This window comes from Grus americana, chromosome 22 (assembly GCF_028858705.1).
Source record: "Grus americana isolate bGruAme1 chromosome 22, bGruAme1.mat, whole genome shotgun sequence".
Classification (NCBI taxonomy): Eukaryota; Metazoa; Chordata; class Aves; order Gruiformes; family Gruidae; genus Grus; species Grus americana.
The window spans coordinates 5,477,902-5,489,291 of NC_072873.1; the positions used below are offsets into that span (position 1 = coordinate 5,477,902).

Sequence of the window (11,390 nt, forward strand, 5' to 3'; positions counted from 1 at the left end):
TGCCATCTTTCTCTGTCATCTTGTTTCCCCTACTTCTTTCATGCTCCTATTTTACCATGGAATTAATCCCATCCTCCCCAAAGTTTGCTCTCTTCAGCGACTTGCTTAATTGTAGACACCTCATGTTTGCATATAAAAATATGTGAAGTTAAAACTGCCAATTCTCTGCTGTACTGAAGCGTTTGTTTTCTCTTGGAAGCTTGGTATTATCATCACTTCTTTGTGAAGAAATGTAAAGACACACACCTCTGAAGCTCATAGGACCTTGTAGGAAAGAACAACCTCTCAAAATACTCAGTTGTTCTTAGTGCCAGGAGAAGCCTAGACATAGCTATGACATGTTTGAAGGTGAATGCTACATCACTACCCTCAAAGTTCAGGTTTGATAGGTGACAATCATCTCATGTGGTTTCGATTAACAATTTCCAGTGGAAAAGGTGAGAGTTACATAAAACCTTGAATTTGGTGTCAGCTGGATTCTGAAGTGCCTTGCTAAAACCAGAGCAACATTGCGGAAAGACCCTTCTCTTACCCTCCAGATGGTTTCTTGAGCTCACATCATCTTACAAACACTCACTGCATTGTTTCATTCCTCTTCACTTTTCTGCTCCACAACATTTTCATGACATTTTTCACCTCTTCATTTTGGGAGCCTGTAAGATCAAGGGATTGAGCACAGGTGTGATGACGGTGTAGAACACAGAGACCATCTTGTCCACTGTGAAGGTGGTAGAAAGGCATATATAGATCAAAATGCGTGGCCCAAAGAACAGAATTACAACAGTGATGTGGGAGGTGCACACAGAGGGTGCTTTGAGTGCCCTTCGGAAAAACATGTCCTCAGAGACCAAGATAACAACATAGGACACAACAGTAACAACTAAACAGCTCAGGGAAATCAAACCACTGTTGGCAAGCACAATGGCACCAACAATGTAGGTGTTAGTACAGGCCAGCTTCAGCAAAGGGTGCGCATCACAGAAATGGTGGTCAATTTCATTGGGCTCACAAAACAGTAGCTGAATGGTAAGCAGGGTCTGCAGCAGGGACTGCACAGAGCTTCCCACTCAAGAAGCTGCTACCAGCCATGCTTGTTCATAATGTTTGTATAATGAAGTGGTTTACATATAACAATGAAACGACCACATGCCATCACTGTGAGAAGGAAGATCTCAGTACAGCCAAAGAAATGGACCATAAACAGTTGAACTATGCAGTGCACAAAAGGGATAGTCTTCTTTTCACAAGAAGGTCATAAATGAGCTTGGGAGCTGTGACAGTAGAGTAACTGATGTCTACAAAGGACAAGTAGCTCAGGAAGGAGTACCTGCGGGATTCCAGTGGTTCACTGGTCTTTATAGTGATAATGATAAGCAGGTTTCTGAGTATGATAGTGGCATAGAAGACTAAGAATAATAAAGAGAAACACACTTTTGCTACTGTCTCATCTTGTGTGAGTCCATGGAGGATAAACTCTGTCACATTGTTTTTGTTCTCCACAGACACCATATAGACAGGACCCAAAGCATAAAAAAAAAAAAAAAAAAAAAAAGCCATCTGCTATGGCATTGGAAACAGGACATTATCAATACACATACAACAGGACCTTATCAATACACATACTTATTGATCATTGGTATATTAAATATTAGGCGTATTTTCTTTCATGTCTTTTTGAGACCATTTTCATTTAAAGATAATGCTACCCTCAAGGAATAATAGCTGATATCCAACTCAGAACATTATATTGAAGTATATAATAGTATGTTCAGTCTTTTTATTTGAGGAGTGTGGTAGAAACGTCCTCCAGAATCCTAGTTCTCACCTTTGCCTCTTCTGAAAAAGACAACTAATTGCAAGATCCCCTTAAGAACCACTTTTACGCTATAATGTTGATTTGGAAAAAGTAGACCAAAAGGAACAGTGCAGCTCTAATTCAAGTCTCAAGACTTTACATCCTGAGGAAGGTCCCTGGTCATCAGGGGACCTTTTAAGCCCTCTAAGGGAATGCAACAGAATTACTGCTTATTATTTCTCTGACTGTGAAAGACCTGAATAAGCTCAGACACAGAAGGGCTGTCCAGTGTTTCCTTGGATCATCTTTCTGACAGTATGTGGTTGAGCTACTTTGGAGCTTATTTGCATTAATAAGGGGTTTTATACCTCACCCAAGTCCTGGACTGAGAGTGGAACCCCTAATAAATACATCTGTAGTGACACTGAGGTAATGAATGCACCACTGGTGACTCTACTCAGAAACACCCATGAATTCACCTTTGCAGCACTGGTACCCAGTACATGGGTATCACTAGTGTACAATTTATGCATGAAGAAAGAAGAGGCATAGCCTTGTCTGTGACATTCCTTTTGGGTCTGAATCCTGATCAACAATCACAGGTCACTCAGTTCTTTTGCCTTGAGGTCTCTGTCTCCCCACTGGCTACTCTCCAACTTGGACAGCAGAAAAAATGCTCTTTTGTGTCTCCAACTCTATCTCTGTGCCTCTCCACATGCAGACAGAAAGCACTTTGAGGATGACCAAAGTGTGTGTGTTGGAACCATTGTTGCCTGTGTGTACAGTTGAGGAGATAATGTAAGACTGAGCATGTGGGAAGTGCTGTCACCAGTTCTTGAGTCCTTCTCCCTGTAACACTGATAACATCCTTTTGACAGATCTTTCTGGAAAGAGCATATAACTGGAAAAAAAAGCAACTAAGACACCAACCAAAATATATAATGAAAAAACGGTAATTGGTTTTTTTTTTTCCAATTCATAAAATGGACCTCACAAAAGTCACTCAACATAAATTCCTACTTTCAAAGGCAGGATTTCACAGTCACACTTGAACAATGCAAAGGAGTAAAATCAAAAAACTTACACAGTTTATATTTGCCAATCTCCAAGAGCTTGCTTGCTCCTCTGATGAACTCCTCTGACCATGTTAGGTGGTTTCATCAATATATCGCAGCTGCAAGTTGTTACGTAGATGTCATGAGAGCAATATGCATCTCTGCCAATTCTGAAAACTGCAGAGGCTGAAATGGACAACTTGAGTCTATTTCCATTTTTCATTCTGCAAAAGATAACTTCCAAGAGCATCTGCAAGAATAATTCTCTCTCACAAGATGAGGAAGTTGTGGCAGAAATATTTAAAGTAAATCACACAGCAAAAGCACAAGACTCCGGAGTAATGAGATCCTAGAGGCATATGAAGATTTCTTTGTTAGAAATCACTAATGAGGAGCTAAAAATTAATGGCTTTTAGGGTAGTTGCTGAAGGGTGATGCTGGAGAGTGGTCAACTAGAATACATTACATTGTGTGTGGGTTTGCTTGTTGGATGGCTGACTTTATGATTGGTTATGTGTTTCTTCTGGAAGAATGTTTCAAATTAACATTGCAGCTAGCCATTTTAAATTTTTTATTCAGTTTACCTTTTCAATCAAAGATTCTTGGAATAAATATGTCTCTTACACAGGACATTTATATAAATTCTGATTTCTGTTCTAAGCTAAAATTTCTCATAAGCATTCTTATTTCTTAGCTTGTTATTGCTTGTTGGCAGCATAAGTAAATACCAATAACTGTGCTATAGACTGTTATCCCTTAGACATCTGGTCTGTAGAAATTTGAAACAAGAAATAAAACAGGTAATTACTTCAAAACTTTAGAAAAGTTTTTGGTTGTTCCTCACTGCTTACCATCTGTTTTTACTCAGACAATGCAAAACACAGAAGCCATTCTTCAGTTCAAGTATTAAACTTTTATTAGAATTCTTGCCAATACGTAGAGGAATCTAATGTTTCCAGCGACACCTTCTATAAACTATGGTCCAGCTGTTACCCGGCATTACCCATCACTTAGAAGTGAGACCCTAAATCATTAAATACATAAATAAATATTAAGTTATAAGCCCCAACTTGGGGCTGGGAACAGCTTGTAACCTTGAATCTTACTTAAGCCATATTAAGGTGTAACACAAGTGTAGCTGTTTAAAAGGAACATAAGCAAAGAAATAAAATGGAAAGTGCTCCAATTACTTTTGAATGGCACTAGGCAGGTTTCTTCCTCCTGAATTCAGCTGATTTGCTGGGTTCCTGCTGGCAAAGTAGGAGTCAGGGTCTCATACCTTCTGGCTCCTTTGTTCTAGCAGGGGTCCTGAGCTGCCACAGCTCCTCAGCTCCTCACCCTGTGACAGCTTTGACTGATAGTGTGCTGATTTGGTCTTTCATCCTCACATTTTGTCTCTTCCCCTCTTCCCTCCTGTGATAGTAGGTATTCCAGTGGACAATGTTCTTCCTTCATTGTGTGGGTGTGTAAATGTGCTCTGTTAGGAATTATCTTGCATACCTGAATGATTCCTGAACAACTCTTTTTTTTTTTTTTTTTTGGTGCGTCTAAAAGCGTTCCTTAGTGGCTACTTCATTTTCTGCAGCAAGCAATGTGTATTTCATGGGATCTAGGATTCTATATTAGTGTAATCACTAAAATAAAAAATCTGAAGGAAAGCTGAAAGGTAGAAGGGATGGTTGGAAAGATGGTGTCAGTGATAGCTGAAGTGCTGCAGAAAGGACTTGGTTCACTGGAATTGGAAGGGGAGAAGCTTCTCTTCCTGTTTCTTACATCAGCAAATGACCCAGCTAGCACCGAGTATTAGGATTTTAATTGCTAACCCATGGATTCAAAATACCACAATGTAGTTCTCATAAAAAGGCATTTATTGCAAGCAGAAAGGGATCTTCTTGGTATGATTGCTTCCAGCAGCAGGTGACCATAGTCCTCTCTTTCCCAGCTAAATGGATTACAGAGCAGATGGAGTTTGTCTGTCTAAAAGGTTATACCTGGGAGAACACTAACTAATGGTATGCTCTATCTGGTCAACTTTTTAAATATTTTTGATAGTATTTTTTTTTTCTAGTGTTTCAGCAGCGCTCAGGAGCCTTCGGCCTGGGTCTGTGCTAGTCAAAAAGAAAATAGGGATGTTCCTAATTACACAAGGAGCTGAAAGCAAGCTTTTCAGAAAAGAACTTACAGTGATAGATACATGATCTTCTTCAATCCTTTGGAAAAGTTACTGCAGTTCTAGACTTCTCCCTTCTCACTTCCCACTTTTCTACTGCACAGTTTTTTCATGGCACTCTTCACCTCCTCATTTCTCAGTGTGTAGATAAGTGAGTTCAGCATGGGTGTGATGACAGTGTAAAACACTGCTACACTCTTGTCCTCCGACAGATCGCTGGATGGGCGGATGTAGGTGAATGTGCACGGCCCAAAGAACAGAATCACCACAGTGATGTGGGACCCATAGGTGGAGAGGGCCTTGTGCCACCCTTCAGATGTCATTCGAGGAAACCAGAATGACAATGTAGGACATGACCAGGATGAAGAAACAGCTCAGAGCTATCATTCCGCTGTTGGCAACAACAATGATGCCCATGGCATAGGTGTTGGTACAGGCCAGTTGTAGTAGGGGGTGGACATCACAGAAGTAGTGGTCAATTTTGTTGGGAGACTAGAGGTTAGGAGAGTCTGCACCATGGAATGCACAAAGCCTCCCACCCATGAACCGACCACCATCTGGCTGCACACACGCCTGGTCATGAGGGTGGTATAGTGGAGAGGTCTGCAGATGACTGTGTAGCGATCATAGGCCATCACTGTGAGGATGAAGATCTCAGTGCAGCCAATGTACCCCAAAGAGCTGTGCTATCCAACCCACAAAGGAGATGGTTTTATTTTCAACAAGGAAGTCTGCAATCATTTTGGGAGCTGTGACGGAAGAGTAACAGATATCTACAAAGGACAAGTAGGAAAGGAAAAAATGCATGGGGAAGTTCAGATGTTGACTGCTAATTACAGTGATAACAATTAGCAGATTTCCTGCCACAATAATCGTATAGAAGAACAGAAACATCACAAAACATATTTTTTGCACTCTTTGATTCTCTGAGATGCTGACAAGAATGAATTCCTTCACGCTGCTTGTGTTCTCCATGTTAATCAGTTGAGTGGCAATATGCACTATAGAGCCTATACACCTAGAAAAATAAAGACATACGATTCATCAGGCGTTTTCATTATGAATAATAAGTTCTGTATCAGAAGTGCATACAGACTGTAGGATTAATATTAATCTTATGAAGTGATTATTTTCCATAATTTTTTTTTTTTTTTTTCAGTCAATTCTTCTTGCATGAGACTTCAGCCATGGCTGTGACTTCAGGATTTTTGAAGGTTCTAGGTCTGGTGTGCTTCCATGGACTAAGGACAAGGCCAGAGTGTTCATGAGAACTACAGAGGCTACAGGGCAGATCATGCAGCATGTTTGCCCTCAGTGTAGACAAAATCCATGATAACAGTATTAGTAAAAACAGTCTTTAAGACTACCTGGAAATATTTCTTGGAATGCTAAAATCACACAGAGAAAAAATAGATATCTTATGTATATACATTTTGAAAGATAAGTTTGCAACTTCACGGCCTGAAAAGTGAGTTCTGGGGAAGTAACCTGTCATTGAGAAAATAGCAAACAATTTCATGTATGACTTAGTTTAGTATTTACCATAGCTCTAAATCTCAGCACTGTTACTTTCAGATGAAGGAAGAATGAAAGAATCTGGTGATCTCTTCTGTCCCAGTATAGTATGAATTTTACCAAGTACTGATTTGTTTGGGTTTTGGTTTTTTATATACACTCTGGGGAATATTCTCAAAGGTTAACTTGTGCTTAGTGAAGGTAGCCTAGCTGGTGGTCAGTCTAAGCCTCTCTACAGGCAGAACAGCTAAATTAGGGTTCTTTACGGAACTCTTTTATTTCCATTGACTAGAATAAGCCTAAGTAAATTAATGTCACTAAAGCTAACTTTATTGAATAATCCTCTTTGTCCCCTGAAAGTAGTTCAGAGTCTTCCACAATACCTTCCCACTTTTTTTGTGCTATGGCTGAACTCCTTTCCCCTAGGTATTTCTACATCTATACAGTTTCTCTTCCCAGACATGGTCACATTCCAGTGTGGACATGGGGCTTCTTGGTTCAGCCTGTTCCAGCTGTAGGTCCCAGAGTAGTATGTTACTAGCAAATAAATAATCTTCATTTTTTATGGACCTCAACACTTCTAGCTTGTTATTATGCACCCAGACAATGAGAGTCTCTCAGGTCAAAGAAGTCTGGGAACAACTAAATTGAACTTTCCTCAGAGTTCAATCCAAAATAGGTGCCCTTAGAATAGAATTATCAGCTGTATAGGGTTCATTCTAGTATCAAAACACTCCCAGTCAACTGATGTTAAAAATCACTATTATGACTCCAGCCCCATGAAATCATAATGAGTTCTCCCCATTTGTGCTGGTGAACTCTGAGCAAATCTGTAGAATGAAACAGTTAATTCAAATTATCTAGAAACTATTTAAAATTACCGCATAATCAGAAACTCTTGTACAGGCAAAAATTGATCAGACACTGGAAACACAGGAATGGAGAAAACACAAGATTACACTCAAACCCACAATTTAAAGCCTAGAGAGGAAGTAGAGAAATTTAGGGAGCTTTCCTGTTTTTGTAGTAGATAAAAGGTATTAAAGAGTAAGAGTAAAATGTACATGGATGTTTCCTTCTCTGATATATTTCCAAAAAAAGGATCAGTAAAAACAACATGATATTGATTTTTACCTGGTCATACCAGGCTGTGATCCTTTCCATCCCTCTTTTCATTTAGCAACAACATAGATTTCTCCAGAAAATAACGTAAAAGTATGAAATAAACACACTTTTACGGTAGTGCAGTACTCAGTGGAAGAGAAACATCTACTCTCCATCCAGGCCAGAGCAGAACTGGAAGCAGACTATACCAGTCCCAGTGTCATGTTTAGGCAACCAGTTTTTCAGAAAGGAGTGACCCAGATGTAACTGATGAAGGAAAACGATATTCTTGGTTTGATAATAGGAAATTCATAAGCTAAAAACAAGCTACATATTTCAGAAAGGTTTCTAAAGATACAACTGGTTTACAACTCAGCTCTACTGTGTATCCCTTTTGATAAGGTCCCTGCCAGCACAACCAAATAACATTTTACAAAATATTCATCTGCTTGATCTCATCTCATTGACTTATGTCATGTAGGCATCTATATCTGGGCTAGTCACATGCACTCTTTTTCTGCCTTTGCAGAGCAACTCATAATCAGTCTACAGTATCTACTTAAAGATGTGATGAATTACCTACTGGAGGTACCTGCTTCTTTGTGTTGACTCAAAGAGAATGACTAATTCAGTGGAGAATTCCCACACATTATGTCTTACCTCTTAAATTACCTTTTCAGGGATAGACAACAGTTGTGTAATGTAATCAGTTGCAAAATAAATACAATGTGGACTGCTAGTGTCTCAAAAAGGGTGAGAAATTGCATCCTTGTCCGACATGGTTTAGGCCCAGCCGGCAGCTGAGCGCCACACAGCCGCTCACTCACCCCTCCCCCAGCGGGATGGGGAGGAGAATGGAAAAACAACAGCAAAGCCTCGAGGGTTGGGATAAGGGCAGTTTACTGGGACAACAAGGGAGAGGGAAAACAATCAACAACAGTACTGATAACAGATAGTCACAATGGGTAATAACAGAGAACAATTTACCGAGCCAACGACCGACTGACCAACCAGACACTCAGCCCATCTGGGAACAGTGCTGAAAAACCGCGCCGCCCCTCCCCTGCCCGACTAGCCCCCTTTTATGGTGAGCATGACGTCACATAGTATGGAATAGCCCCCAGCCAGCTTGGGTCACCTGTCCTGGCTCCTTGTGAAATTAACTCTGTCCTTGCCAGAACCAGGACATTGTCTTATATTATCTTCTTAGTGTATGTATTCTTCTGTAAAATCTCAGATGGTTAATGGGGAAAAAAAGAATAACAACAAAGTAGTCTGATCTGGGGCTGTAGAACTGGCTCTGTACATAGTTCCGGCCAAAGATAACCACAGACTAGTGATAACTTTAATGAAACTGTCTTTTTGTATTTTCATAACTGTTCAAGAAGAAAGGAAAAGAAAAAAGAAAGAAAGAAAAGAAGAAAGGAAACAAAAAAAAAAAAAGAAAGAATCCAGACAAGCTGGAAAACTTACCTCCTCTGTATTTAGAGATCTAGATTTTCCTGTAAGGTCTGTATGATTTTATCTCTTCAATGTCTGCCTTCCCTGGTAGGAATGTGTTAGTCTTTAAAGAATGTAGAATGGCTTCTGGAAAACTTCCAAAACTTGCTTAGGAGGTGCCTTTTATGGCATCACCTCATCTAATTTAATCTCTTGCTCTCTGTATCACAAGTGTATCTTGACATTTCCTGCCTATGTAAGAACTGATTTGATGGGCTGTCTGGATTATGTGGCCTGTGTGCACTGAACGATGCATTCATAACACAGCATCAGAAAGAAGAGCTGAGAATAAAACCATTTAAGTACCACTCTTTAACCGTCTCTCAGGAAATCTCCCACGAGAAGGGCTCTTGGGGCTAGAGGAGGGAGGTGTGGAGGCTTAGTGAACGAAAGGCATGAAAGGAAGGGGCAAAGGAGGAGAAATTAATTCTGCCTTGAATGAAAAGGTTAAGCAAATGTATTTTAAAGAAATAGTTGCCAGTCAGTAGCTTCATAATGATACTATAACAGCATTTCATGTTTTCACCACTAGAAGTAACAGCCAGTGGATTGGCTGAATATTGACCTGGACAAGCATGTACAGCAAACTAGTCCAGTTAACCCGTTCCAGAATCCTTTATTAAACCAAGGTGTGAGGGATGGAGTTAATTTTCTTCATAGAAGATAGTATGAGGCTATGTTTTAGATTTATGGGATATTCCATACAATATGATGTCATGCTCAGCATATAAAGTCGGGGGAAGAAGAAGGAAAAGGAGGGATGTTCAGAGTGATGGTGTTTGTCTTCCCAAGTACCCATTATGCATGACAGAGCCCTGCTTTCCTGGAAATGGCTGAACACCTGCCGACAGGAAGTGGTGAATGAATTCCTTGTCTTGTTTTGTTTGCATGTATGCGGCTTTTGCTTTACCTCTTAAACTGTCTTTATCTCAACTGAAGAGTTTTCTCACTTTCACTCTTCCGATTCTCTCCCCATCTTGCTGTGGGGGAGTGAGTGAATGGCTATGTGGTGCTTAGCTGCCAGCTGAAGTTAAACCACAAGACAAGCTGATAGCTTCATGTATTTCCCAAATGTAGATGGCTATCAGATCCACTGCTTTGGATTGTGAGTACTAAAATAGTGCTTTTTAATGTTTGTGTGTATATATATATATAAAATCTTCATCACACACACAAAAAGACATTTCTAGTAGTGAAGAGAGGAGCACCATCCTCTGGCAGTTGTAAAGAGTTGTCTACCATAATAGCCTTTTAAGGGCAGGTTCTCTCACTTCTCTCAGGAGTAGTTATGATTAACTTACGTTTTCATGGAGATAGAAGATGGCCTGGGTTACCTGTCAATGATTTTTCAAGCCTTATTTTGCATGAAATTTCCTCACTGGCAAACCAGTGAATAAAGCCTCTTACAATAACTTGCATGCTTTAGCAGAGGTCAGTCAGTTACAAAGTAAGTTGAAAAAGTCCTTTTCTTATAAATGGGGAAACTGAAGAAGTCATCAAACTATTTTATACCTATGGAAGTCAGCTAATTTGAGTCTGACTTTGTCACTCTAGGCTTTCCCATGGAAAGAAATACATCTCTCCAGAAATGGACTCTTCTGATACACCAGAGACCTGATGAGATTAGGATGAGATTAGGTCTGAAATGGACATCTAGATTTTGAACAAACCCCCAGAATTCTTGCTGTCAGGAAGGGCCTCTCTTAACTTATATATCTACAATCAAAACTGAACCTATGAAATGAAATATAATGAAGCAAATGGACATGTTGATTCACAACTTAGCTCAGCCAAGGTTTCAAACTCCTTATTATGCAGAGATTTACTGTGTATTTTTAGCACCTGCCTCATGGCTGTCAATAAAGAAATTGTTTCAGCCATGGCCCATTACTTTGTTGAAATTCTTTGAAATACAGAATGACCTGATAACAACCAAGGTAATACAACCATCTCCTGGAACCGAATGTCAGAGATCCATGCAATGATAATGGAAATCCCAAAATTAATGTGGAGGTTAAATACTGGTCTGGATGAAAATAGTCCTATAATTTCAATATCTTATTATCCTGTTGCCTGGGGTCCCGGACAGTTTTATGAGGGTTAACAGTAGTCAATATAGGATGGGTAAGAAAAAAAGTTTTCCAGTCTTTGGAAAAGGAAGAAGGATAACAGATGACAGAAGCCAAAGGTGAACCTTCAGGTACCTGACCTGTTAAGTGAATTTGGTTAAGACCCGCCAGTTTCTGTACCC

At 39.9% G+C, this 11,390-nt stretch overlaps 2 pseudogenes; both read right to left on the reverse strand.

Annotated features, from left to right (window-relative positions):
- Positions 1-573: 573 nt before the first annotated feature.
- LOC129195203 (olfactory receptor 4S2-like) lies at positions 574-1,509 on the reverse strand (annotated as a pseudogene).
- A 3,573-nt stretch (positions 1,510-5,082) lies between these two features.
- On the reverse strand, positions 5,083-5,995 carry LOC129195205 (olfactory receptor 4S2-like; annotated as a pseudogene).
- Between the last annotated feature and the right edge of the window lie 5,395 nt (positions 5,996-11,390).